At 47.1% G+C, this 25786-nt stretch overlaps 2 pseudogenes; both read left to right on the top strand.

Moving 5' to 3' along the window:
• Window positions 1-24633, top strand: part of LOC119279895 — a 46140-nt pseudogene extending 21507 nt beyond the window's left edge.
• Window positions 18801-18939, top strand: LOC119283000 (annotated as a pseudogene).
• Window positions 24634-25786: the final 1153 nt, after the last annotated feature.

The raw sequence follows: 25786 nt of genomic DNA, 5'->3' as shown, positions 1-25786 counted from the left end.
CTTGAGCTTGTTCCTCTTGGGTGCTTGGGCGCCCTAGACGGTTGGTGGTGTTCAGAGCTCAATCATTGTGGTGTAAAGCTCCGGGCAAGCGTCGGGGTCTCCAATTAGGTTGTGGAGATCGCCCCGAGCAATTTGACGGGTTCCGGTGACCGCCCCCAAGGGTTGCCAAAGTGTACGGGTTCGGTGACCGCCCCCAAGGGTTGCCATTTGTACGGGTTTGGTGACCGTCCTCAAGGGTCCCTTAGTGGAATCACGACATCTTGCATTGTGCAAGGGCGTGAGGAGATTACGGTGGCCCTAGTGCCTTCTTGGGGAGCATTGTGCCTCCACACCGCTCCAAACGGAGATTAGCATCCGCAAGGGTGTGAACTTCGGGATACATCATCGTCTCCGCGTGCCTCGGTTATCTCTTATCCGAGCCCTTTACTTATGCACTTTACTTTGTGATAGCCATATTGTTCTTGTCATATATCTTGCTATCACATAGTTGCTTATCTTGCTTAGCATAAGTTGTTGGTGCACATAGGTGAGCCCAGTTGTTGTAGGTTTTGTGCTTGACAAATTAACCATTAGGTTTATTCCGCATTTGTTCAAGCCTAAACCTTAATTATTTTAAAACGCCTATTCACCCCCCCCTCTAGGCGACATCCACGATCTTTCAATTGGTATCTATTTACCGCTTCTATAGTTCCGAAACTTTTGTTCATGGTCAATTAGACAGAGAATTCATGAGGGGGAGCTCTTGTACTATGTGTTTATACTGAATCTGTTTTCACTCAAGGCATGTGTTTTCACTCATATAAAACACAGCATGATAACATATTCACTACAATATTGTTTCATAAATAAGTACATGTGTTCTCACTGATTCCATTTTCGCTCATTATATGTGTTCTCGAATCCGTTTTCGCTAAATACATGTGATCCATATCAAGTAATAAAGGAAGGCAAGACATGCCAAGCAAATGCCATTAATAATATATGAAATATCCATCTATCTATACCTTCAAATGGTATACAGTCATTTACGGGCTTATGAAATCAACAAACTTCAAATAATCTGCATAGAAAGAAGATAGATAAATTAAATAATCAGCAAACTTCAAATAATCTTAAAATAATTTGCAAGTTTGGAGTAAACCTTTGCAGTAAAATGCAATTAAAGGGGTGGCAAAATACATTTGGTTCTATCACACTCAATATATTATAAAACATGTTCACTTCTAGATTTCAGTGGCTCCATCTAATTATAGAAAGGGTTGATGTACTAATGAACATGGGAATGTCAATGTACTAAATCATTCCAAACCCCTCTGATCAAGTGGATAGCAAAACAGTACATAAATTTGTCTGCAGAGAGAAAGGACAAGGGTCAATACCAAATTGGTCTCCTGATCGACAGTGGAAAAGAGCAATGTACCAAATAACGCAAGGAAGGCAACAAAAAAACTCCTTCTGCAGGGACCAAGGACATGCCTAGAATCTATACCTATCCATCTCCTTGATAGTACGAATGCGAGAACAGGATACACTATGAACCAATAGAGAGCACGTGAAATATATTCTCTAGGAACGACCGAGTAAACAGACGAACATAAGAGAGCTCACCTTGTACAAACGCGAATGACACAGTCGTGGAAACAACAACCACAAGGACCTGTAAATCAGTAGAAGAAAACATCACAAGAATGCATATTAGTAAATAAAAGATAAATTCCAAAGCAGAAACACCAAGCTTTCTATGATATTTGTCACTCCGGGCATCAAATTGTCACGTAAAAGATATGAAGGTCCAATGTCCAATAACAACTCACCTTTTTTAAGAGTTCTTTGATAAACACCATAAGTTGCTAACCAAAATCTTTGAGCATGCACATCTGGCATAAACAATTATGTCTTGTTCCAATCGACCTGCATGATGATACCAGTAAAATGTAAGATCACATATGACAAGAACGATGGGTTGCAGATTATCACCAATATGATACCTTCTATAACATCACAGTAGGTTACTAAATGCAAGTACAAAATGCGACACACACTGGACCAATATGTCGTTGGCTCAGTACATTATTATTTAGTGCTGGAGATAGCTGAATGAATTTAATTGTTTGTCCATCAACCACTTTTAACCAAAAAGTACAAACCCAAAAGTATTGCACTGAAACTGGAGGTACCGAAGACAGAACTCAACACAAATACTAAAACCAGCTGTCACCCGACTTGGTCATACCCTATATATACTCAACTTCTATATTGTTTATGTACATAAAAATAACTGACGAAAGGGTAAAAACCAGAGGAGGGTTCTGTTTTTTAAGCTACTAAATACAGCAAGAAGATAATTGGATGAATATAACTATATTACATATTTTCAGTGCCAGCAAGATCTCGGTAGTATAAAGAGAATGTCAAAAGAATTGCCAAGTATTGTGCATTAATGACAGAAAAACTAAAAGAAAGCCAAACAATACTCGTGCAGGGCCAAATGACGCATCACATAGCAATGAAACTAGAGGTTAGAAAACTACTCAGACTTTCTTGCCATCATGGATTCAATCTGATCTAATTGTAACCAAACAACAATAGACTGAAATCTGTGAAATTTGTGCAAAGGTGTGATTGGCGCATGAAGGCTGAAGCTATAGTTTAGCTCTGTTCACAGATCAATGTACGTTCAGCCGTTAAGGTCATACAATATCAGTAGTGCTAATTGTTTGGCTTGCCGTGGTTTAGATAACAGACATAGTGCCATAGGATTTATTTGAAACATGAATACAAACTTTTCAAGCATTATAGTTGTGTCTTGAAAGTTAATCACACAAGATTTGATACTAACCATGAAGAAAACAGAACCTTTGATGCTTACCTTATAGACCATGATGCCTCCCAGTCCGAGAGCCCTTCAATACTGTGAGTATGTGACGGCTCTCAAAGAGGACGAAGGACCTACAGGCTACACACAACCACATGTAAGATGGATCCCAGGGAACCAATCACGGACAGCAACCTGCAAGAAAAACAGGACGAGACAACACATCAGACGGTGATGGAAGAGGCAACATTTGATGAGCGCAGTCGGAAGAGGCAGATCGTTAGATGGTGATGCAACAAGCGATGCTACCTAAGCACAAAACACATAAATTTTTAAGAAAATGGACAGCTGCATCAGGTAGGACCAATGGATCGGAAGCTCATCTCAACCACCTTCAAACCTGGTAATGCCATCACATCATGGGTACAGAATGAAACCCCACCTTCCCATGCTCTAGCTGTTAATACATTCCCTCAAGCTCATAATAAATATATAAATGAAAGTATCCTTCTAGACACCATTGCTGCTCCCACATGTTTCCTAAATCCAAGCAACTATCTAAATCTAATCTTATAGACCCAAACAAAGTATCCAGACAAAATAATAATACGGGGAACTCAATATAATTAAGATAGCATATGGTCCTAGCTGAATTATTTTAGATGTCTACCTCTTTTGCCTCAAACAAAGTATCCAATTTCAGTCCCAAATTCTATGAAATAGGTTCAAATGTTCTCGAGTTTCAACTTTGACTTGCTGGTCCTGGTAAATGTAAAAATAAGACATGATTGTCAGAGATGAAAATGAACCAACTATGCACTATATATTGCAAGCGAGAATATAAAACAAATGAAACAAATATGCACATGGATTGGCACTTTTAAATATGTGGTGTTGAAAGGAAAAAGGGAAAACAAAATAAACAAAATAATGCATCTGAACCATATTGACTACTAAAAGGGCAGGCACAAGCTTGCCAAATTTACCACAAATGTAGCACTGCAATCAAATGGGTGCAATCTAACAATAGTCACATCAAGATCATCCATGCTTCCAGTTACATCTATACGGGCAAAAGGGAAGGGCAGAAGTTATTTAGTATGCAACTCGGGCAGTCCCTTGACCGGAGGGGAGCTGGGGTAGTAGCCGATGCTATAGGAGCAAATGGCAGCCTGGTGTCGAAGCTCGCTATCTTGCCGCAATAATCTTATTCGAGAAGAGAGCTCAATAGCTGCATGAGTGACCAACGTGTGGAGTAGGACGTAGTCAATGGGATCCCTACACAACGTACCAGAGTCATGCCGAGTCGATCTTGCCCACCAATAGACGGGGAGTTGATGATGGCGCAATCTAGATGTAGAGTAGCACGAAGAATAGTTTTGGGCCAATCACCTTGTGGTAGCCGAGCTCATAGTCGCACTGGGCCTCAACAAATCCGTGGAAGTCCGGCGGGGACGCAGCTTAGCGTCAGGGTTGGGAGCTCAGCTGGTGCTGCTTCAAGATGGCAGCCCAGCGTTGCCAGAAGGGGTACTGGAGCCTCGAGCTTCCGGCGCCACTGCCAGAAGGGGACACAGCTAAAAGAACTGCTTGCTTTTAGAACATATCACTTTCCATAAAACAACAGTACCCAAGTGCACATACCTCACAGCCATCATCCAATCACACTTGCTAGCATGCATATCTATAGACGTTCTGCATTTGTCGTCCTAAATCCGAACTATAGGATCTTGAGAAGAAGTAAGTAAGTCTAGAGTGGGGGTGATTAGACTACTTGACCAATTAAAAACTATGCCTTTTCCCAATTTTAGTCTTAGGCAGATTTTAGCTATCTTAGCACAAGTCAAGCAATCTTCACACAATTCAAGCAAGCATGCAAAGAGTATATGAGCAGCGGAAAGTAAAGCATGCAACTTGCAAGAATGTAAAGGGAAGGGTTTGGAGATTTCAAACGCAATTTGGAGACACGGTGATTTTTGAGCCGTGGTTCCGATAGGTGGTGCTATCGTACATCCACGTTGATGGAGACTTCAACCCACGAAGGGTAACGGTTGCGCGAGTCCACGGAGGGCTCCACCCATGAAGGGTCCACGAAGAAGCAACCTTGTCTATCCTACCATGGCCGTCGCCCACGAAGGACTTGCCTCACTAGAGGTAGATCTTCACGAAGTAGGCGATCTCCTTGACCTTACAAACTCCTTGGTTCAACTCCACAATCTTGTCGGAGGCTCCCAAGTGACACCTAGCCAATCTAGGAGACACCACTCTCCAAGAAGTAACAAATGGTGTGTTAATGATGAACTCCTTGCTCTTGTGCTTCAAATGATAGTCTCCCCAACACTCAACTCTCTTTCTCACAGGATTTGGATCTGGTGGAAAGAAGATTTGAGTGAAAAGCAACTTGGGGAAGTCTAGAGATCAAAATTCATATGGTAGGAATGGAATATCTTGGCCTCAACACATGAATAGGTAGTTCTCCCTCAGAAATGGTAAGTTGGAAGTGTAGGTTTGTTCTGATGGCTCTCTCTCCACGAATGAAGAGGAGGTGGAGGGGAATATATAGCCTCCACACAAAATCTAACCGTTACACACAATTTACCAATTTCGGTGGGACCGAATCAACAAACTCGGTCAGACCGATTTAGTAAACAATGTGACCGTTAGGGTTTTCGGTGGGACCGATATGCAACTCGGTAGGACCGATGTGGTTAGGGTTAGGGCATAACGTAATCTCGGTGAGACCGATTACACAAACTCGGTGAGACCGATTTTGGTAATAAGCTAACCAGAGAGTTGGTCAGGCAAACTCGGTGTGACCGATTACACAAACTCGGTGGGACCGATTTTGGTAATAAGTTAACCAGAGAGTTTGCATTGTAATCTCGGTAGTACCGATTGCTCAAACTCGGTAAGACCGATTTTGATAATGGACATACATAGAGAGATTACAATCCCATCTCGGTGAGACCAAGATCCCTATCAGTGAGACCGATTTGCCTAGGGTTTGTGGCAGTGGCTATGACATCTAAACTCGGTGGCGCCGGATAGAAAGAATCGGTGGGGCCGAGTTGGACTTTAGGTTTAGGTCATATGTGTGGATGTGGGAAAGTAGTTGAGGATTTTTGGAGCATATCACTAAGCACTGTGGAGCAAGAAACTCATTAAGCAACACCTCATCCCTTCTTGATAGTATTGGCTTTTCCTATAGACTCAATGTGACCTTGGATCACTAAAACATAAAATGCAGAGTCTTGATCTTGAAGCTTGAGCCAATCCTTTGTCCTTAGCATCTTGAAGGGTTCCACATCCTTTAGTCCATGCCACTCCATTGTTGAACTTATCTGAAATATACTAGATAAAAGTGTTAGTCCAACAAGAGATATGTTGACATTAATTACCAAAACTACCCAGGAAGCACTTGTGCTTTCACGAACATATACAACAGTTGTACATTTACTTAGTTTTTCAGCCGTGATCATTTATCATGTGAATGCCCACCCATCATTTTAAAATCATCACAATTCAGTTTGATTCTAAGCCATACACCTAAACCATCCAACTATGCAAGGTGAACATAGTCCAGTACTTCAGGAGGTACCTATTGTACTATCAATACAATGATGCATCAAATAAAATATATATATGCTAGCAGGTAGTACATGCAGCCATGAATATCTATACGATAACCAGGTTCAAAGAAAACAATCACCAATCTAGCAAACAACCAGGCATTCATATGAAAGCAGACAATCAAACATTTACAAATCAAATGTCTTCCATTAGCACAGTTCAAGTCAGACAATCACCAATCTAGAAAACAACCACACATACATATGAAAGCAGATAATCAAACATTTATATCAAGTGGATAGTCAGAGTCCACACCTGAACCCGGAAATGCAGGAGGAAGGACGACCAAATCCAAAGTACGAACAAACCCTGACACCAACCAAACCCTAACCACCCCCTGTTCATCTGAAAAGAACAAAGACATTGTGAGCCACGCACAAGCGCACATCGCATAGGAAAACTGGAAGGACTGAGAAAAGGAAGGAAAATGAACCTCCCCCATGGTGGCCGCGACGACAAACGACGGACGACGGGCTGTCAAATCTGGAACCAACTGCAGCACGAGCACGATGTCAGCCAATGCAGTAGCAACAATCAGGAGAAGAGGAAGCACATATGAAAGAGAGAGCTGGGCGGTGCACCTGAGTCGAGGCGAACATTGGAGCTCTAGATCCGGACTGACCAGTGACGATGGCGACGGCGGCGTGGATGGCTGGACCTCCTTACTCCTCGTGCCGAGTCCGGAGGAATAATGATAACGCCGCGGACAGCTCGGCCACCTTGCCATCTCCGCGGCCCACGCTCAATCCTGCCCTGCCCCGACGCGGGGGAGGGGGGAGACACATAGGAGTGGTGGTCGGCTAGGCGGACGAGACGGCGAGGATAGCGGGTGCAGGAGGATGGCGGCGGCGGAGGCGAGACGCGTCGCGCGCGTATAGAAAAGGTGGATGGCGGCTGGCGGTATGAGGGGGACGAGGTGAGCGGCGGTGGCGGCGAGCTCTGTGACGGGAGAGGCAGTGGGAGGGAGACGAGGGGGATGGCGGCTAGGGTTCACCCAATCGGGAGCCTTAACCGCAACCCACCCACCCACTGATAGCCACGCCAGGGCTAGCACGTGGAATGACGAAAACACCCTTGGTGGGCAAGCCAAATATCAGGCGGTGGCACGCCACCCACCCAGATACAGCCATGCACCAGAAGGATGACCCGCCACAATCGCTGACGTGCGTGGCCCACGCCGGCTGGGGCCCGCGTGTCAATGGGCTACGGTGAGGCAGAGAGAGTGTAAAAGAGAATGTTACTATTCATTGTAGCAGTGTCGGGCTCGATCAGACGGCCAGGACGAGTTCATGTGGAGATCGGGCGGCCAGGACGAGTTCATGTGGAGATCCGACGGACGGGATGCGCTTGGGAGCTGAATCCGACGGTCAAAAATGCACATGGCCCGAGGAGGCTTCACTTATGTCCACAATCTAACAATGAGATTGCCTCCCACCTTCTCCGTCCGGCTCCTTTCCCCACGTCACAGCCGCGTCCCGCAACGCCGGCTCTCTCCCCACAAGCAAGCAAGCAGAGCGAGAGCAGGTATCATCGTCTTCTTATTCTTGCTCGGTCTTCGCTGGTTCTGCGGTACGGCATCCATCCCCTTCTTCCTGCCGCCTGCATCGGCCATGGTTTAGGTCTGGCAGTTAGGGATCTCCTTCTCCTAGCCCTTTGTTCACCCAGCAGCTGCGCGCGGTTTTGTCTGAGATTCGCCTACCCTGCTAAGCTCGGTCGGCTCGGCTCACTCCCATGCCTGGTTTTGGGAAGGCAGGGATTATTTTAATTCATTTTTTACAGCTCTGCGCCGAAATGTGCATCAAATCAGACACCTATTGCACGCCATGGATCCTGTTTGTAATACTTATGTGGATGGTATGCTAGCTAAATTGAAACGCCGCAGTTAGTTTGAGAATAGCTGCTTTAACCCACCGATTCATCTGTTTATCTATCACATACAATGGATGCACCAAATTTACCTTCCCCTGTCGTTTTTTCTCTGCTAGTTCAGTGGTTCTGCATTTTCTTACAATATCCCCTGCTCCCTGCAGCCTGCATCGGCCATGGTTTAGGTCTGGCAGCTACAGCTAGGGATCTCTCATTTACTTTCCCTGTGGTTTACCTAGGTCTGGAAACTAGCCAGCAGCTGCGCTTTCGCCTAAGATTCGCATGCTCTGCTAAGAGCAACTCTAGCAGACCCCGCAAAAATTTGACCCGCAAAAGCCTTTTGCGGTTTCACGAACATCTCGTTTACGGGTCGAAAATATGCGCTGCAGATCAGATACCGCATCTAAACCTGCATAATTTGAAAAAACGTTTTTGCGGGTGAAATTGCACACACATAGTTCATCACATCACATACTACATAGTTCATACACACATAGATCATACTAAATGCTACGTTAACTAGTAGTAGAGGGGGACGGATCTGACGACGGCGAGGTCGCGGCAAAATTGACGACGCCGTGGAGGCCGAGCGACGCTCAATCCTCCTCGCCGGAGCTGACAAGGTCGACGTACTTTGCCGCCTGCTCCGCGCGGATGCGGCGCCACTCCTCTGCCTTGTCGTTGGCGGCGACGTTGGCGGCGACCGCCTGCTGCCACTGGAGGGCTTCAAGCTCCTCGGCGTGGCGCAGGCGCTCTGCCTCTCGCGCACGCTCCGCTTGACGATGGCGGCAGCGACGGCGTCGACGTCCGCGACGTAGTCCTCGGGCCCGACGACTCCGTGGCGGCCGAGCGGAGCGGATTCCTCGGGCTCCTCCTTCACCGGGACGAAGGCGAACTGCGCCGGCGGCTCCTCCTCCTCCTCGTCATCGTCCGACCACTCCCTCTTCACGGGGAGGAAGCCCGCGCCGGAGGACGAGGAGGATCCGGCATAGGAAGATCTCACGGAGGAGAAAGACGCGCTACGACGGTCGTATTCCTCCGTCTCGCGGCGGCTGAAGCTCGGCGGTGGCGACATCCCGCGGTTGGTCCACCTCCGGGCGCCGCGCTTCCTCGCGTCGTCCGCCCGAACGCGCCGCTCGCACTCCGGGTCGCGCTCACGGCCGGATCTGCTGCCGGAGCCGCGCCCGGAGCTCCACATTCGGCCCCACATGGCGGCTGGAGGCGGGGCGGGTGGTCGCCGGCGGCGAGAAATTGCGGAGGAGGGGAGGGGAATCGGGTGGCTCGCGGTGGCGGAGGGATAGGGTTTGGACCCGCAAAAGGGTCGCGGAACCGCAGTTATACTGCTCGGTGCATGCGGTTTGCGGGCTGCAGCAAAAGTTTTTGCGGGCCGGGCGACTATGTGGGCTTTGGTCTGGCCGGAAAATTGGGCCTAGCCCGCATACTCGCTGGAATTTTTGCGGGCCGGGCATTTTGCGGGGTCTGCTAGAGTTGCTCTAAAGCATGCTCGCCATACTTGTTGATTAGGAATAGCATAGCTCGACCCTGCCCCCCTCCCTGTTCTTGCTAGCTCTGCTAGCTAAGAGCATCTCCAGCCGCGCCCCCAACAGGCCCCCAGGCGACCTTTTACGCGCCAACGACGAAAAAATACCCCAGTCGCGCTCCCAAGACGCCGAATTCCGCTGTCTTGGCCCGTTTTTGGGCCCGACGATCGCAGGCCTAACCCGGCGCACTGGGGGGCGCTCAAGGGCTCCGGTGCGAGGGAAAAGCACACCTAGGGCCACACTGTCAGGCAAAAAGTCAAGTCGACTGTCCAGATTCGCCTCCGACCCCCCCGCACTCAGCCGCCACCCTGCCGATCTCGGCGCCGCCCACCACCCACCACAGCTAGATAGGTCATTCCTCGCCGGAAAAGAGAAGAGGTTTCGCCAAGGCAGCCTCTCCACCACCGTTAGGGCGGTTTTTCCGGCGTTCCGGCCACGCAGGGGTTGTACACCGGCTGGTGTGCGCCCACCACGCCCGCAAGTTGTTCGACGATTTGTCTGCCCGGCCCGGCGATGGACTCGGACGATGAGGAGGCGCTCGCGGCGTTGCTGGAGGAGGAAGCCGAAGCCAATGTCCAGGAGCAGGAGCATCTCATGGTGCTCGCCGCACTCACCGGCCTGCTCGTGAGCAATGAAAAGCCGCGACGAGGTGGCTCGATGCTGGGGCGGGTGAAAGCAAAGAATCAGCATCGTCTAGAAGGCTACTTCATGCTCTACTTCGCCGACACTCCATTGCACGGCGAGAAAACATTTCGGCGCCGTTATCAGATAAGCCGAAAGCTTTTCCTCAGCATTGTGAATTTCATCTGGGAGTTTGGCAGCTACTTCAAGTGCAAGAAGGATTGCACCGGCACACTTGGATTCACCTCAATCCAGAAGTGTACGACATCTATGATGATGTTTGCATACGGAGCTCCTGGTGATTCACTCGACGACTATGGGCGCATGGCCGAGTCCACGACCATTGAGTGTTTATACAAGTTCTGCTGGGCTGTGGTGGCAGTGTTTGGACCGCAATACTTGCGATCACCTAATGCTGAAGACACCGCTCGGATCCTAGCACAGAATGCAGCAAGAGGATTTCCTGGGATGCTTGGAAGCATCAATGCATTGGAAACGGAAGAACTGACTATTTGCTTGGCAGGGGTTGTACAAAGGCGCCAAAGGCAGTTGCAGTGTGGTACTTGAGGCAGTGGCCACACGGGACCTCTGGATTTGGCACTCTTTCTTTGGGATGCCAGGAACTCACAATGACATTAACGTCCTGCAGTGCTCCCCTATCATTGCCAAGCTTGTTGAAGGTCATTCTTCTCCAGTGAACTTCGAGGTCAATGGGCGGCAGTACAACAAGGGGTACTATCCAGCTGATGGCATCTATCCAAGATGATCGACATTTGTGAAGACTATCTCAAACGCTGTGCCAGGAGGCAAGAAGTCCTACTTTGCGAAGGTTCAGGAGGCTTGCAGGAAGGATGTCGAGCGGGCATTTTGTGTGCTCCAATCTCGATTGGCTGTTGTCCCTGGATTTTGAGTCGCTCGACTAGTCGTGACTAGTCGACGACTAGTCTATGAGTCGCAAAAATATGGTCGACTCAGCTTAGTGTCGACTCGCGACTCTGAGTCGCGACTAGTCACAACGCAGGTTCAACTTCTTTCGAGTCGCTGCCCCAGAGCGACTTGCATGAGTCGCTACTCGAAAACCATGCTGTTGTCCGGTATCCTGCTCAGACCTGGTCGAAAGATCAAATGTGGGAGATCATGACTTGTTGTGTCATCTTGCACAACATGATCATTGAGAGCGAGCAGGAAGAGCCAGTGTTTGACACTAAACTATACTACAAGCAGGGTCCTCTTGCCCAAGTTGATCACCAGCTACCAGCAACCTGGACTGCCTACCTCAATATGCGTCAGGAGATCTGAGACCCACAGGTGCATCAACAACTGCAACACGATCTGGTGAAGCACCTATGGAGGCTCAAGGGCGACGCCAGGAACGACGTGTGATGAAATATGAATTTTTATTTGTTGAACTATATAATTTGTATTGAACTATTTGTTGTTGAACTATTTGATTTCTATTGATTTTCGGTGATGAACTATGGAGGCAAAAAAATTATTTATGGAGAATTCACGCTGAATCATGTCGAACGGCGCCGAATATGGGCCGATTCGCGCCAATATCGAGCCATTTTTCGACGAAATTGGACCGAATAATGGTCAACATCGGCGCCTGGGGGCGACGACTGGGTGCCCAACCGCCCCAGAGCCAATCTTGCCTCCGGCTCGCCCCCAGGCGGCGATTTTTATGCCTTCTTGGGGGGGGGGTGTCAAACGGCTGGAGATGCTCTAAGCTACTTGCGTGAAAATTGAAATGCCACAATTAGTTTAAGAATAGCTATTTGTACAGCTTCATCCCACCATTTTTGGTATCTACACTTGCATCTCCCTAGACTACTTAGATAAGTGGATTTCCACAGCTCCGCGCTCAATGTCTATCAGCTCAGATAACCATCGCATTTATTATGGATGTACCCGAATTTATCTTCTTTGCATTTGTTGTTTTCATCACTTTAAATAAATCTAACTTGCTTCATGACACAATTAGTTTGAGAACAGCTATTTAGACTGCTTCGCCCGACCAATTTGTTCATCTATCTACACCCTAGCGTACCTGGCTACTTTTTTTTTGAACCGGGCTTTACCCCTTTCCATTGCAAAGAACGGAAATACAACCAGTTCGAGCGAGAATGTCAGGAGGAGGGAAAGAAGTAAAGCGAGTTCAAGCACTACCAGGAAACCCACTATACTCGCTCGTCATCGAAACGAGTATCATGGGGCAAAAACCTGGTAGCACAACATAACATCTATCCTATTACAATCTCAAAAGCTCAAGATCAAGTATCAGAACACAGCTGCAAAGTCAAGTACTCAGATGGTAATCTTCGCCGAGAGAATCCAGCATCGAGGTTGCGCGCCCGTCTTCCTTTCAAGCGCCCTGGATTGGTTGCTTGACAGCGCCACACACCTTCATCAGCTTCGTCGTGCCAGTCCTGATCATCTCGGCTCCGGAACGAAGATCTTTGGCGTCCTCCCCTTGCTGTAGCCCTGTCCAGTAAAGTAGAAAGGAACACAGAGAAAACACAATCTCAAAAGGAGTCTTGATTTGTTTTTTTCAAAGGTAGCTCGGTTGCGCGCCAACCAAATCGCCCAACATACAGCCGCCAGACCTACTGTGTAAAACTTTTGTTTCCCAGGAAGGAATTTGTTGCACCACACAAAGTACTGCCAGTAATTCGACGGACATCTATCAGTACCAAGAGCAACTCCAATCGATCGCCATACAATTCTAGCCACAGGACAATTGAAAAATAGGTGTTGCACCGTTTCAACCTGTTTGCAAAAGGAGCAACAGGGGTTCCCTGGCCATTTCTTTTTCCTCATGACTTGCCTAGTGAGAATTGCGTCTTGCGACATCTGCCATAGGAAGATTTTGATTTTGAGAGGGATTTTGGCTTTTCAAATCCATCTGTAGTGGCAACCACTAAGAGGCTCCTCCAACATCTTATACACCGATTTAGTGGCGAACTTGCCATTCTGGTTGAGTCCCCAGAAGACACGATCGCTCCTCTCAACGAAGTGGATTCTATTAACCGCAGCATGCATATCCTCCCATTGCTTGGACAGCTCAGGGGTAAGCCTATGTCTGAACATATCGGTGTCCTCAAGTCTATCTTTCCTATTCAGGGTACTCGTAGGGTAGTTGCATATCTCAAAACAAACGTGGGTATTGATCCTGAAACGGGGCCAACCCATTGATTGGATCTTTCCACAATCTTATCAGGTTTCCAGCACCAGTTTCGATTTTCCTGCCCATCATATATATGTTTTTGATTTTGAGTAAGGCCTTCAAACAGGGCGAGTCGGAGAATTTGGGGGAAACTTCAGCAACAGAGATGTTGCGAAGATACCTGGCACGGACTATATCCTACCAAAGCCCGTTTTGTGTCTCTAATTTCCACCACCATTTGACCATGAGGCTGATATTTTGTTTTCTAAGGTCTTTAATGCCCAAACCCCCTTTGTTTTTGGATATACAAATCTTGCTCCACTTGACAAGATAGTATCTCCTTTTTTTGTTACACCCTTGCCAAAAGAATCTGCGTCTATGTTTATCTAGCTTCTCGATGAAAGTCTTGTTCATAAGCCACATAGACATATGATAAAGAGAGAGCTGAGTGACGACAGAATCAAGCAGAGTGTGTCTCCCGCCCATTGAGGCAGCGTTTCCAATCCAGGCATCAAATCTTTTTAGGTACTTATCAACAATGAACTCCCAGTCCGAAGTTTTAAGATTGGCATAACTCACAGGCATCCCCAAATATTTGAGTGGGAAACTGCCAACCTCATAGTTGAAAATTTCTGCATATTTATTCACCACATTATCATCTCCTCCCACAGTGAGGATCTCACTTTTCTAGAAGTTAACTTTCAAACCAGACATCATTTCGAACATATACAACAGCAACTTCAGGTTGGCAGCCTTATCCACATCATCCTCGATACAAATGATTGTATCGTCTGCATATTGTAGAATCGCGACCCCATCAGGAATCAGGTCGGCCGCTAGACCTACAATCAGTTTGTTTTTCTGGGCATTTTTAATCATTTTAGCGAGACATTCAACAGCTAGATTGAACAAAAAGGGAGAGTGCGGGTCCCCCTGCCTCACCCCTTTTTTGCTTTGAAAGTACGGCACAACACTACCGTTAAGCTTAATGCTGACTGTCCCATTATGCAAGATCTGCTCAATCCATCTGCACCACGTATCATCAAAGCCTCGCATCTTGTGACACTCCAGGAGAAAGTCCCAATTTACCTTGTCATATGCTTTTTCAAAGTCCAGTTTAAGGACAATTCCTACTCTCTTCTTAACGTATGTGTAATTAAGAAGCTCATGTAGGAACAAGACTCCGTCCATGATATTTCTCCCTTTATAAAGGCATTTTGAGTAGGGCTAATGAGTTTATTTGCATATACAGCAACTCTACGGTCAAGGACTTTCGTGATTAACTTGTATGGGCATCTCAATAAGCATATAGGTCTATACTGCTGAATCTTCTCAGCCCCAGAAATTTTGGGGAGAAGAGTGATCACCCCATAATTCAACCTTTGAACATCCAACGTTCCTTGGTGGAAAGCTTTAAAAAGGGCCATAATATCATCTTTAACTATGTCCCAGCATACCTGATAGAACTCAGCAGGAATGTTGTCAGGCCCGGGGGCCCTATTGGGAGCCATATCAAAAAGAGCCTCTTTGACCTCTTGCTCTGTAAATTCACGACATAGGTCCTTATTATCTTTGTCATCCAGTTTCTCCTCAGGTGACCAGGTTTCCGGATCAAGATGGATCTGGTTACCAGGAGCTGGTCCAAACAGCTCTTTGTAAAACTCAGTGGCATGGACAACCAGATTGTCCATGCCTTCAATCAAAGTCTCCCCTACTTTAAGCGATTGGATTGTATTTTTCCGTTTCCTCCCATTGGCAATTTTGTGATAATAGTCAGTATTCAGGTCTCCTTTGAGCAACCAGCGCTCATGGGACTGTTGGAGCCAAAATATTTCCTCGTTAACCAGGAGCTCATATAACTCGGCGTTGATATCCATCTTTCTACTATACAAGTCAGGAGGCAACATATCTTCTTCTTCCATTTCCTCAAGCATAGCAAGTTCCATACGTAGGTCCTCTTTCCTTTTCTTATCATGACCATACTTATCGGAACCCCACCCTTTAAAGTATGTTTTAAATCTTTTCAGCTTGATATTCAGTATATCAATGGGATCTGATGAGGCAACCTTCCTAGCCCAAATCCTACTCACAGTAGGCATAAACTTTTCATCATTAATCCAAGACAGATTGAAGCGAAATTCGCGAGGTTTCGGGGCTTCGCGCCCCTCTCCCCCGGAGGATAACAGAGGGGGGTTGTGATCAGAAATCTCACGGACTAATTTCCTCACAAAGACCAGAGGGAAAATATCTTCCCAGCATTCTGACATGAGGATTCGATCTAGTTTCTCTAGCGTGGGGTGAGTCTGGTTATTGGTCCAAGTATACTTCCCCCCACTGATACGAATCTCCCTAAGAGCTAGTGTATTGATGATGGAGTTAAACAAGTCAGTGGCTTTGTTGTTCGACATCTTCTTATTCTTTTCTCCCGAATGCCGCAGGATATTAAAATCCCCCCCTACTATGTAGGGTATGGTCATGCCACTACAAAAGGAGGCTAGCTCAACTAGGAATTCATTTTTGAATTCATCATGCGCCGATCCATAGGCTACCAGCAAGCCCCACTGGATTTTTTTCTGTATGTCATACAACACTAGTTGCAGAATGTACTTGCCCTTAGTACAAGAGACTATATCAAAATTATCTCTCCGCATACCGCATAGGATGCCTCTAGATTTGCCCGTGGAAGGCACCCAATTCCACTGGAAAATGTCAGAGGGATCAATTCTTCTCAGGCATTTAGGAGTAAACTCTTTTTTCATAGTTTCTTGCAAACCCAGGAAATCAAGATAATTAGATTTCTACATCTCGGCGCTCAATGTGTAACAACACAGATACATGTCACATGCTACTATGGATGATACCTACCCAAATTTATCTTCTTTATTTTTTCGTTTTCTTCACTTTAATGAAACGAATCTAACTTGCTTCATCACATACTACGGATGTACCCAACTTTATGTTATTTATTTGTTGTTCTCGAGTATTTGACAAAAAACTACCACATTTCACGTCATCGTCCCACAGAACTACCACATTTTAAAGAGTGACCGAAAACTCCAGATTAGTACTAATTTTGTGACAAAAAACTATCAAGTTGAGTTGATGACCGCTTTTATGATTTTAAACTTGTTTATGACATGCGGGACCCGCGTGCCAGAGCTGACATGGCGACAAAGTTTTATTTTGACCGTCAAGTTGATTGATGGGGCCCACACATCAACGTCAACTTCTTACCCCTTCTCTTTATGTGGCATTTCAATAAACACTTCGTGAGCACACACGGGGAGAGCAGGAGTGCCCACGCACGGCCACTGGCCGCAGCCGCGGCCACAAGCGATGAGCAGCAACACAGGCCAGTACGGCCACGAGCGCCGCCGCTTGCCCCTGCGGCCCCCGAGTTCGCCCTCGCCGGACCCTGTTGGCCCCGCTCCACCGCGCCACTTCCCCTCGCGCATCCGTGCGCGCCCACAGCTGCGCCCTGCTCCGGTCCGGCGCACCACGCGCTGCCCCGCTGTTTGCTGCGGCGCCACCGAGCTCCTCAGGCTCACAGCAGCTGCCCACTCCGTCACAGCGTTGGCCACTCCTCCGCCCGAGCATGCCCGCCTCGCGTCGATGTCATCGTCGTCCATGTGTCGCGTCTACCCAGCTCCCCTGCGGGGTCCGCACCCCCGGCCCCCAGGCACGCTCCCAGTCGTCGCATGGCTGCTCCTCCCTGCGCTGCCTGCTTCGCATCACCATGCCCGCGGCCCACCGTCGTGCCGTCCGCACCTCCCACAGCTCCCAGGAGCTCGAACTCCTCCTCCATGCCCGAGCAGGATCCCTGCGCACCCGCCCTCTGCTCGGGCTCCCCTCGCGCCCGCCCCTGGCACCTGCATCCGCATCGCCTCGCCTCGGCCATGGCCAGCGCCACCCCGCCTTGACCTCGGCCGGCTCCGGTTTCCGCTCGCCAATGCGGCCTAATCCGGTTCCTGCCCCGCCGTCTCCGCCTCCGGCCGCCTGCTGTGTCGGCTTTGCCCGCCCCGGCCAGCCGCCTCCTCGTTCTGCCCGCCCCAGTCGGCCGCCTCCCTGTGTCAGAGGAAGAAGAATGATGTGTGGGCCCCGCCTGTGAAAACGGTCAATGTAACAGTCAAAATAAACGGAGTTGACTTTCCCACCACGTTAGCTCTGACACAAGGGTCCCGCATGTCATAAGCAGGTTTAAAATTGTAAAAACGGTCATCAACTCAACTTGGTAGTTTTTTGTCACAAAATTAGTACTAATCTGGAGTTTTCTGTCACTAAAATGTGGTAGTTCTGTGGGACGATGACGTGAAATGTGATAGTTTTTGTTAGAGTAGTTGTATAGAGATAGGTTTTGTCATTTAAACTTGTACTCCTGATCTATCTCTTCTTCTCTCCCTCGTAGCATTATCTCCTGTAACGATCTCTTGATCGATCTCTCTATAACTTGTATGCCAAGGCTTGTGCCCAATATATACCAATGCGGCCCGAGACAAAGGGTTCAACGCTTTCAACATATTTCACATCGTAGTCAGAGCCTCTTCCTCATAGATCATAGATCGCATCTAGCTACCTCCCAAAACTTTACCTATCTTCCTCCTGTGACCGAGATCATGTCGACCACCGCTGCCGCATCATTGTCCAGCACATCCGGCGCGCTCACCACCTCGTCATCCTCTGCCTCTGCGTCGTCTTCCTCCACCTCCACCACCGCTGGGTCTCTCGGATCGCCACCACAGGAGAAGCTCACGAGGGGAAACTTCCTGCTATGGAAGGCCATTGTGCTGCCTCAGATCAAAGGCGCTCAGATGGAACACCACCTCGACGGGACGAGCCTGCCACCGCCGGCCACCCTCACCGTGACGACCAAGGACGGCAAGGAAGAACAAGTCTTCAACGCCTGATCCCTCTGGTACGCCCAACAACAACAACTTCAAGGGTATTTGATGGGATCTCTTTCCCACGATATCCTCGCTCAGGTCGCGACGCTACAGACGCCGGCCGAAGTTTGGAGCACCATCCACGCCATGTTCACTGCCCAGAGTCAAGCCCAAGCCATCAACACCCGCATCGAGCTCACCAACCTGAAAAAGGTAACATGTCCATGGATGACTATCTTGGCAGGATCAAGAGCCTTACTGATGAAGTCGCATGCACTGCCGCGGCTCTCTCCGATCCGGAAATTGTCTCCAAGATCCTCGCTGGTTTGGACATGGAGTACAATCCGGTAGTTTCTGCACTCGCCGCTTGTGTGGAACCCATCACCGTCCAGGAGTTGTACAATCAGCTCCTCAGTTTTGATGCCGCCTCACCCTCCTTCATGGTGGCAATCTTCGTCAGTCGTCCGCTAACTCCGTGTCCCGTGGCCGCGGCCGTGGGCGCGGTCACCAGGGGCAGAATCGTGGCGGTGGCCGTGGACGCGGTGCTCCTCCAGGCGACGGCGCTCGCTCTGGTGGCGCTTACGGCTACACCAACGGGGGCGGCTACAGCTCCAACAACAACAACGGTGGCGGCTTCAACAACGGCGGCGGCTTCAACTCCAACAATGGTCGCTGCCCCCCTTTCGCTCGCCCTCGCCCGCGCTGCCAGCTTTGCAAGAAGTCTTGCCATGAGGTTCTGGACTGCTGGCATCGCTTCGACGAGAACTTTGTACCCGATGCTCGCCATGTTGCTGCTGCTATGCATGAACAGGGAGGCAATGGCGTCTGGTATGTTGATTCTGGTGCCACCGACCATGTTACCAATGAACTAGAGCAGCTTGCTCTTCGCGAGAGGTACCACAGCGCTGATCAGATCCACACCGCAAGCGGAGGAGGTATGGATATTTGTCACATTGGTCAAGCTTCAATTAATTCCCCTAGTCTTAAACGTGATCTTGTTCTTAAGGATGTCCTTCATGTTCCACAGGCCGATAAAAACCTTGCATCCATGTCTCGTCTAGCCACCGATAATAATGTCTTTTTTGAAACTCACCCTCGTTATTTTTTCATTAAGGATCGGGCAACGAGGGAACAGGATAGATGCATTGGGGGCCTCTACCCCATCACCTCCGGAGCACTTAGTCGTCGGCGTCGTCAAGTCTACTCCATCATCAAACCCTCTTTGGAAAGGTGGCATCAACGCTTAGGACATCCATCATCGGTCATCGTCAAACAAGTAGTCAATAAAGACAATCTTCCTTTGTCACATAGTTCCATTAGTGAGTCTATTTGTGAAGCTTGCCAATGTGCTAAGAGTCATCAGCTTCCCTATCATAAGTCTCATAGTGTGTCCCATGCTCCTTTAGAGCTTATTTTTAGTGATGTTTGGGGCCATGCCTGAGATTCCTTTTGAAGAAAAAAATATTATGTCAGTTTCATTGATGATTACAACAAGTTTACTTGGATTTATTTTCTTAAATATAAATCTAAAGTTTTTCCTATCTTCCAAGAGTTCCAAAAACTTGTTGAACGACAATTTGATCGAAAGATTCTTTCAGTCGAAAGTGACTGGGGAGGGGAGTATGAGAAACTCAACTCCTTCTTCCGTAGCATTGGGATTGAGCATCATGTGTCATGTCCTCATGCCCATCAGCAGAATGGCTCTGCTGAGCGCAAACATCGCCACATAGTTGAAGTTGGCCTTTCTCTCTTAGCTCATGCCTCTATGCCTCTCAAATATTGGGATGAAGCTTTTATTACAGCCACTTATGTCATCAATAGGCTTCCCAGCAAAGTCATTGGCAACTCAACTCCATTAGAGCGTTTGTATCATCAAAAACCTGACTATCAATACCTCAAAATTTTTGGGTGTGCTTGCTACCCCAATTTGCGTCCATACAATCACCACAAGCTTGAATTCCGATCCACTCAGTGTGTCTTCCTTGGTTATAGCAACCTGCATAAAGGGTATAAATGTCTTGAAATATCCACTGGACGCATCTATATTTCACGTGATGTTGTTTTTGATGAAACACTCTTTCCTTTTGCCAAACTTCATCCTAATGCGGGAGCTTTACTTCGTGCTGAAATAGCACTCCTACACGATCCTACTGCACCTTCTGATCATGTGGGAGAATTAACTAAACTTGATCATGTGCAAAAATCCCAAGGAAATTCTGATTCGGCTGATATTTGTGCTAATCTGAACTGTCATTTTATGTGTGAGGAAACAGACAGAACAGGCGCGGAATACGCTGCTGATCCGGCTGACAGCACGCGATCCCAGGCGGATTCGTGCACGCAGCCTGCTGCTGCTGTCAGCACACGATCCCATGGAGATTCGCCCGTGGGCCTGTGGCCGACCGCGCCGCAGGGTGGAGCCCACTGACCCTGTCGTATCGCCTCGCACCACACCTCCTCGCTCCGATTCGGCGGCCAGCGCAGGTGCGGAAGGGGGCGAATCCCCTGTTGACACGTCACCGCAGGCCCCGACAGCGGCCGACCGCGGGCGCGTACCTGGCCCCACAGTGGTCGCACGCGGGCGCGCGCCTGAGCCCACGGCTGTCCAGACGCCAGGATCCACCTCGGATCGGGAGCTGGCTGATTGGTTCCCTGCATCGGATCGGGAGCCGGCGGGATCCTCTATGGCAGATGAGGTTTTACCAGGATCTTCTGTGCAACCATCCACAATGGCTGCTCTCGTGTCTTCTACGCCCCCTTTCCGGCAAACAAGGTCTCGGTCAGGTATTGTGAAAGAAAAATAGTACAATGATGGTACAATTAGGTATGACAAAATCAAACGTGCTTTTCTTACCAGTACTGGTGAACCAATTCATTTGCATGATGCTCTTGCTAATAAGGATTGGAAAGATGCTATGGACCATGAATATGATGCACTTATGAAAAACAAAACTTGGCACTTGGTACGACCAAAACATGGAGACAATATTATTGATTGTAAGTGGGTGTACAAGATAAAAAGAAAGTCTGATGGGAGCATAGACAGATATAAGGCCAGATTAGTTGCTAAAGGCTTTAAACAGAGATTTGGAATTGATTATGAAGATACTTTTAGTCCTGTTGTTAAGTCTGCTACTATTCGTCTTGTCTTGTCTATTGCTAATTCCAGAGGTTGGAGCTTAAGACAGCTAGATGTTCAGAACGCGTTTCTTCATGGTGTTCTTGAGGAAGAAGTGTTCATGCGGCAACCACCAGGTTATGAGGATCACAGCACACCACAGTATGTCTGTAAGTTGGATAAAGCATTATATGGCTTAAAACAAGCACCAAGAGCTTGGTATTCCAGATTGAGTATGCAGTTGCAACACCTTGGGTTCATACCATCCAAGGCAGATACCTCACTGTTCTTTTTTAGAAAAGGCAGTGTTACTATTTTTGTGCTTGTCTATGTTGATGATATAATTGTTGCTAGTTCAAGTGCAGAAGCTACCACTTGCTTGCTTAAGGATTTAAAGTTGGAATTTGCTCTCAAGGATTTGGGTGATCTTCATTATTTCCTTGGAGTAGAAGTGAAGAAAATTAAAGATGGGTACTTCTCTCACAGGAAAAATACACCACTGATATTCTCAGAAGAGTGGGTTTGGAAAATTGCAAGCCGGTTAGTACACCAATTTCTACCTCAGAAATGCTCACAGTAGAAAGTGGAGAAGCTCTTGCACCAGAGGATGCAACAAATTATAGGAGTGTTGTAGGTGCTTTGCAGTATTTAACCCTTACTCGTCCTGATATTTCATACTCAGTCAACAAGATATGTCAGTACTTACATGCACCTAGAACCACTTATTGGACTGCAGTTAAGAGAATTCTAAGGTATCTTAAGCACTCAGAAGGTCTTGGACTTCAAATTACCAAGTCTTCTTCTCTCCTTGTAATTGCTTATTCAGATGCAGACTGGGCAGGATGTGCTGATGATAGAAGATCTACAGGTGGTTTTGTTGTATTCCTGGGAACAAATCTTGTGTCATGGAGCGCAAGAAAACCGGCCACTATCTCAAGATCAAGTACAGAGGCTGAATATAAAGCATTGGCTAATGCTACAGCTGAAGTAATGTGGATTCAGACACTTCTTTATGAGCTTGGTATTAAAGCTCCTACTGCTGCGAGACTATGGTGTGATAATATTGGGGCAACTTATCTCTCAGCGAATCCAGTTTTTCATGCACGAACAAAACACATTGAGGTGGACTTTCATTTTGTCAGAGAAAGAGTGTCTCGGAAGTTACTTGAGATCAAGTTCATTCCTACAGGAGATCAGCTTGCAGATGGGTTTACAAAACCGCTTACTGTGAGAGGGTTGGAAAAGTTTACATACAATCTCAACCTTGGAAAAGCTCCTTGAGGTTTAGATTGAGGGGGAGTGTTAGAGTAGTTGTATAGAGATAGGTTTTGTCATTTAAACTTGTACTCCTGATCTATCTCTTCTTCTCTCCCTCGTAGCATTATCTCCTGTAACGATCTCTTGATCGATCTCTCCATAACTTGTATGCCAAGGCTTGTGCCCAATATATACCAATGCGGCCCGAGACAAAGGGTTCAACGCTTCCAACATATTTCACAGTTTTTTGTCAAATACTCGTTGTTCTCACACTTCATCAAGTTGTTTCTCTGATTTTTGTCTTTGCAGGGAACAAATGCCGGCCAGGACGACAACAACAGCTCTCTAGCTAGGCACCCAACCTCCACATTAGCTAAAATGGAGGGTTGTGAGTTTGTGACTGCATCGATCCGTTCTGGCCAACCGACGAGCTCCTCATCAAGTACAAGTACATCTCAGACTTCTTCATAGCGCTCGCCTACTTCTCCATCCTACTCGAGCTCATCTACTTCCTCAAGAAGTCATCCTTCTTCCCCTACCGATGGGTGCTCTTCCAGTTCGGCGCCTTCACCGTCCTCTGCAGGGCCACTCACCTCATAAACCTCTGGACCTTCACCATGCACACCAAGACCATCGCCATCGTCATGACCATGGCCAAGGTCTCCACGGCCGTCGTGTCTTGCACAACCGCCCTCATGCTCGTACACATAATACCCGATTTGTTGAGCGTCAAGACAAGAGAGTTGTTTCTCAAGAAGAAGGCCGACGAGCTTGACAGAGAAATGGGACTGATACGCACACAGGAGGAGAGGGGGAGGCATGTCAGAATGCTCACCCATGAGATCAGGAGCACGCTTGACAGGCACACCATCTTGAAGACTACTCTGGTTGAGCTAGGGAGGATGTTGGGTCTGGAGGAATGTTCCTTGTGGATGCCGTCGCGGAGCGGTTCGAGCCTTCAGCTAACTCATACTCTACGCCACCCGATCCCGGGTGGCTCGTCTGTGCAGATCAATCTTCCTGTTGTCAATCAAGTCTTCAGTAGCAACCGGGCGATCATCGTGCCGCATACTTCTCCGTTGGCAAGGATCCGCCCTGTTCAAGGCCGGTATGTTCCACCAGAGGTGGCTGCTGTGAAAGTCCCCCTGCTGCATCTTTCAAACTTCCAGATAAATGACTGGCCCGAGCTTTCGGCAAAAAGCTATGCAATTATGGTTTTGATGCTCCCGTCTGATAGCGCGAGGAAATGGCATGTTCATGAATTGGAGCTTGTCGAGGTCGTCGCCGATTAGGTTGCTACTACACTTTCCCTGACTAGGTAGGAAATGCGGCTTGCCGCACCCGACAGCGATGCTGCCGGGTATAGTCATATCCAAGCCGGTAATAGAATCATTGAAACATTGCAAATATAAAAAGAATAGCATAATGCAATTGTGTTTAATTGTTTATCAATCTAAAACGCGCATTGGCACCCGGTGTCTGGCTCAACTCATTGCCCGAGCATGTAAACAAAGTTCATATTGTTGCAAGAATAGTTGCCAAGAATAGATCATTTTAATGCATGAAATTGCTTTTATAGATAACATAATTGTGTCTAGTATAGGGAGTTTGCCTTGTCCAACCCTATGTTTCAGCACACATATCTAAAATTATGCATATGTGACATAGCCACAAGAAAGTAATACTACTTTGGGGCGCACTACCTGTCTCAGGTTGATCCAACATTTGATATTTCGTACTGAAAGAGATAGGAGCAAGCAGAATACATGCATCTCATAGAAAATGGTATTGTAGTACCAAGTCGATTACATATGATGATAGGTTTTCTTAATCCAGTTCAAAGATACACTGATACACCAAAAGCAAGCCATAGTGGCAGTCCGGGATAACAGATTTATATGGTTCTTCTATGTCATATAGTGATAGCAGTAAAAAGATGGCTTTGTTTGAACGCCTTGCCATCTGGCTCACCCTGTGTGTTGTGCTGCAAGGATCTGCTTATGAAGATTCATATAACAGTGTGTTTAATGGACAGCGAGAATATAATTTATGACCTCAAAACTTATGAATGGAATTTACGCACCACATGTTTCCTCATCACGGGTGTTATAAAATAAAATGTCTATCATGCATGTTATAATTCCTAATTGAGAGACCGATTCAAAAGAAATACTTTTTAGCCACATTCAGTATTCTGCGAGCAAAAGTTGATATTACACTGTAAATTTTGAGCTTTCTCAGTAGAATAAGAAAACAGTACAACAAGTGCTGATTGCTTACGCTTACGATAACTTCAATTAGAGCGTAAGTCTGGTGGGATTTGCCCTGAAAATAAGTAAGAAAAACATACAAAATGGCATTAGATACAAACAGAATCATAAGACCATTGTTGTAAGAAAAACCTGGACATCAAATGAGAAGGATGAGACATCGCTGGAATTATAATTTATAAATTGCATGGAATCTCTAAAAGGCTTATATTCAGGAACGGGGGTGAGTATTCCACAAGCATGGCCCAAAAAACACAACAATACTAAAACGTCTTCCTAGTTTTGTGGAGGTACTGCCAAAATTAGGGCAAGAAATCTCAAGTTAGAACACCAGGAAGCAAACCTTTAAAATGAATATTTATATTGGAAGAGAGAAAATAACATAAAGCAGACCTATTAAATAAACCACTCGATGCAAGGGTGAAAAAATAAAAAGGAAAAATATGCAATAAAACATGTCTCGATAATGACCTGCGATCGAGTAATTTTAGACATGTCATTTTGAAGAGAATATCTTAAATAGAGCGCTGCATGCATTTCTCATACTACGTGAAAAGAAAAAGCCATACTATGCAAACTACATATGGGCATATTTTTGGAAGGAAACTTTCTCAGGTTCAACCAA

The sequence above is a fragment of the Triticum dicoccoides genome, chromosome 3B (assembly GCF_002162155.2).
Source record: "Triticum dicoccoides isolate Atlit2015 ecotype Zavitan chromosome 3B, WEW_v2.0, whole genome shotgun sequence".
In the NCBI taxonomy this organism is placed as follows: domain Eukaryota; kingdom Viridiplantae; phylum Streptophyta; class Magnoliopsida; order Poales; family Poaceae; genus Triticum; species Triticum dicoccoides.
This window is presented reverse-complemented; position numbering and strand designations above follow the sequence as displayed.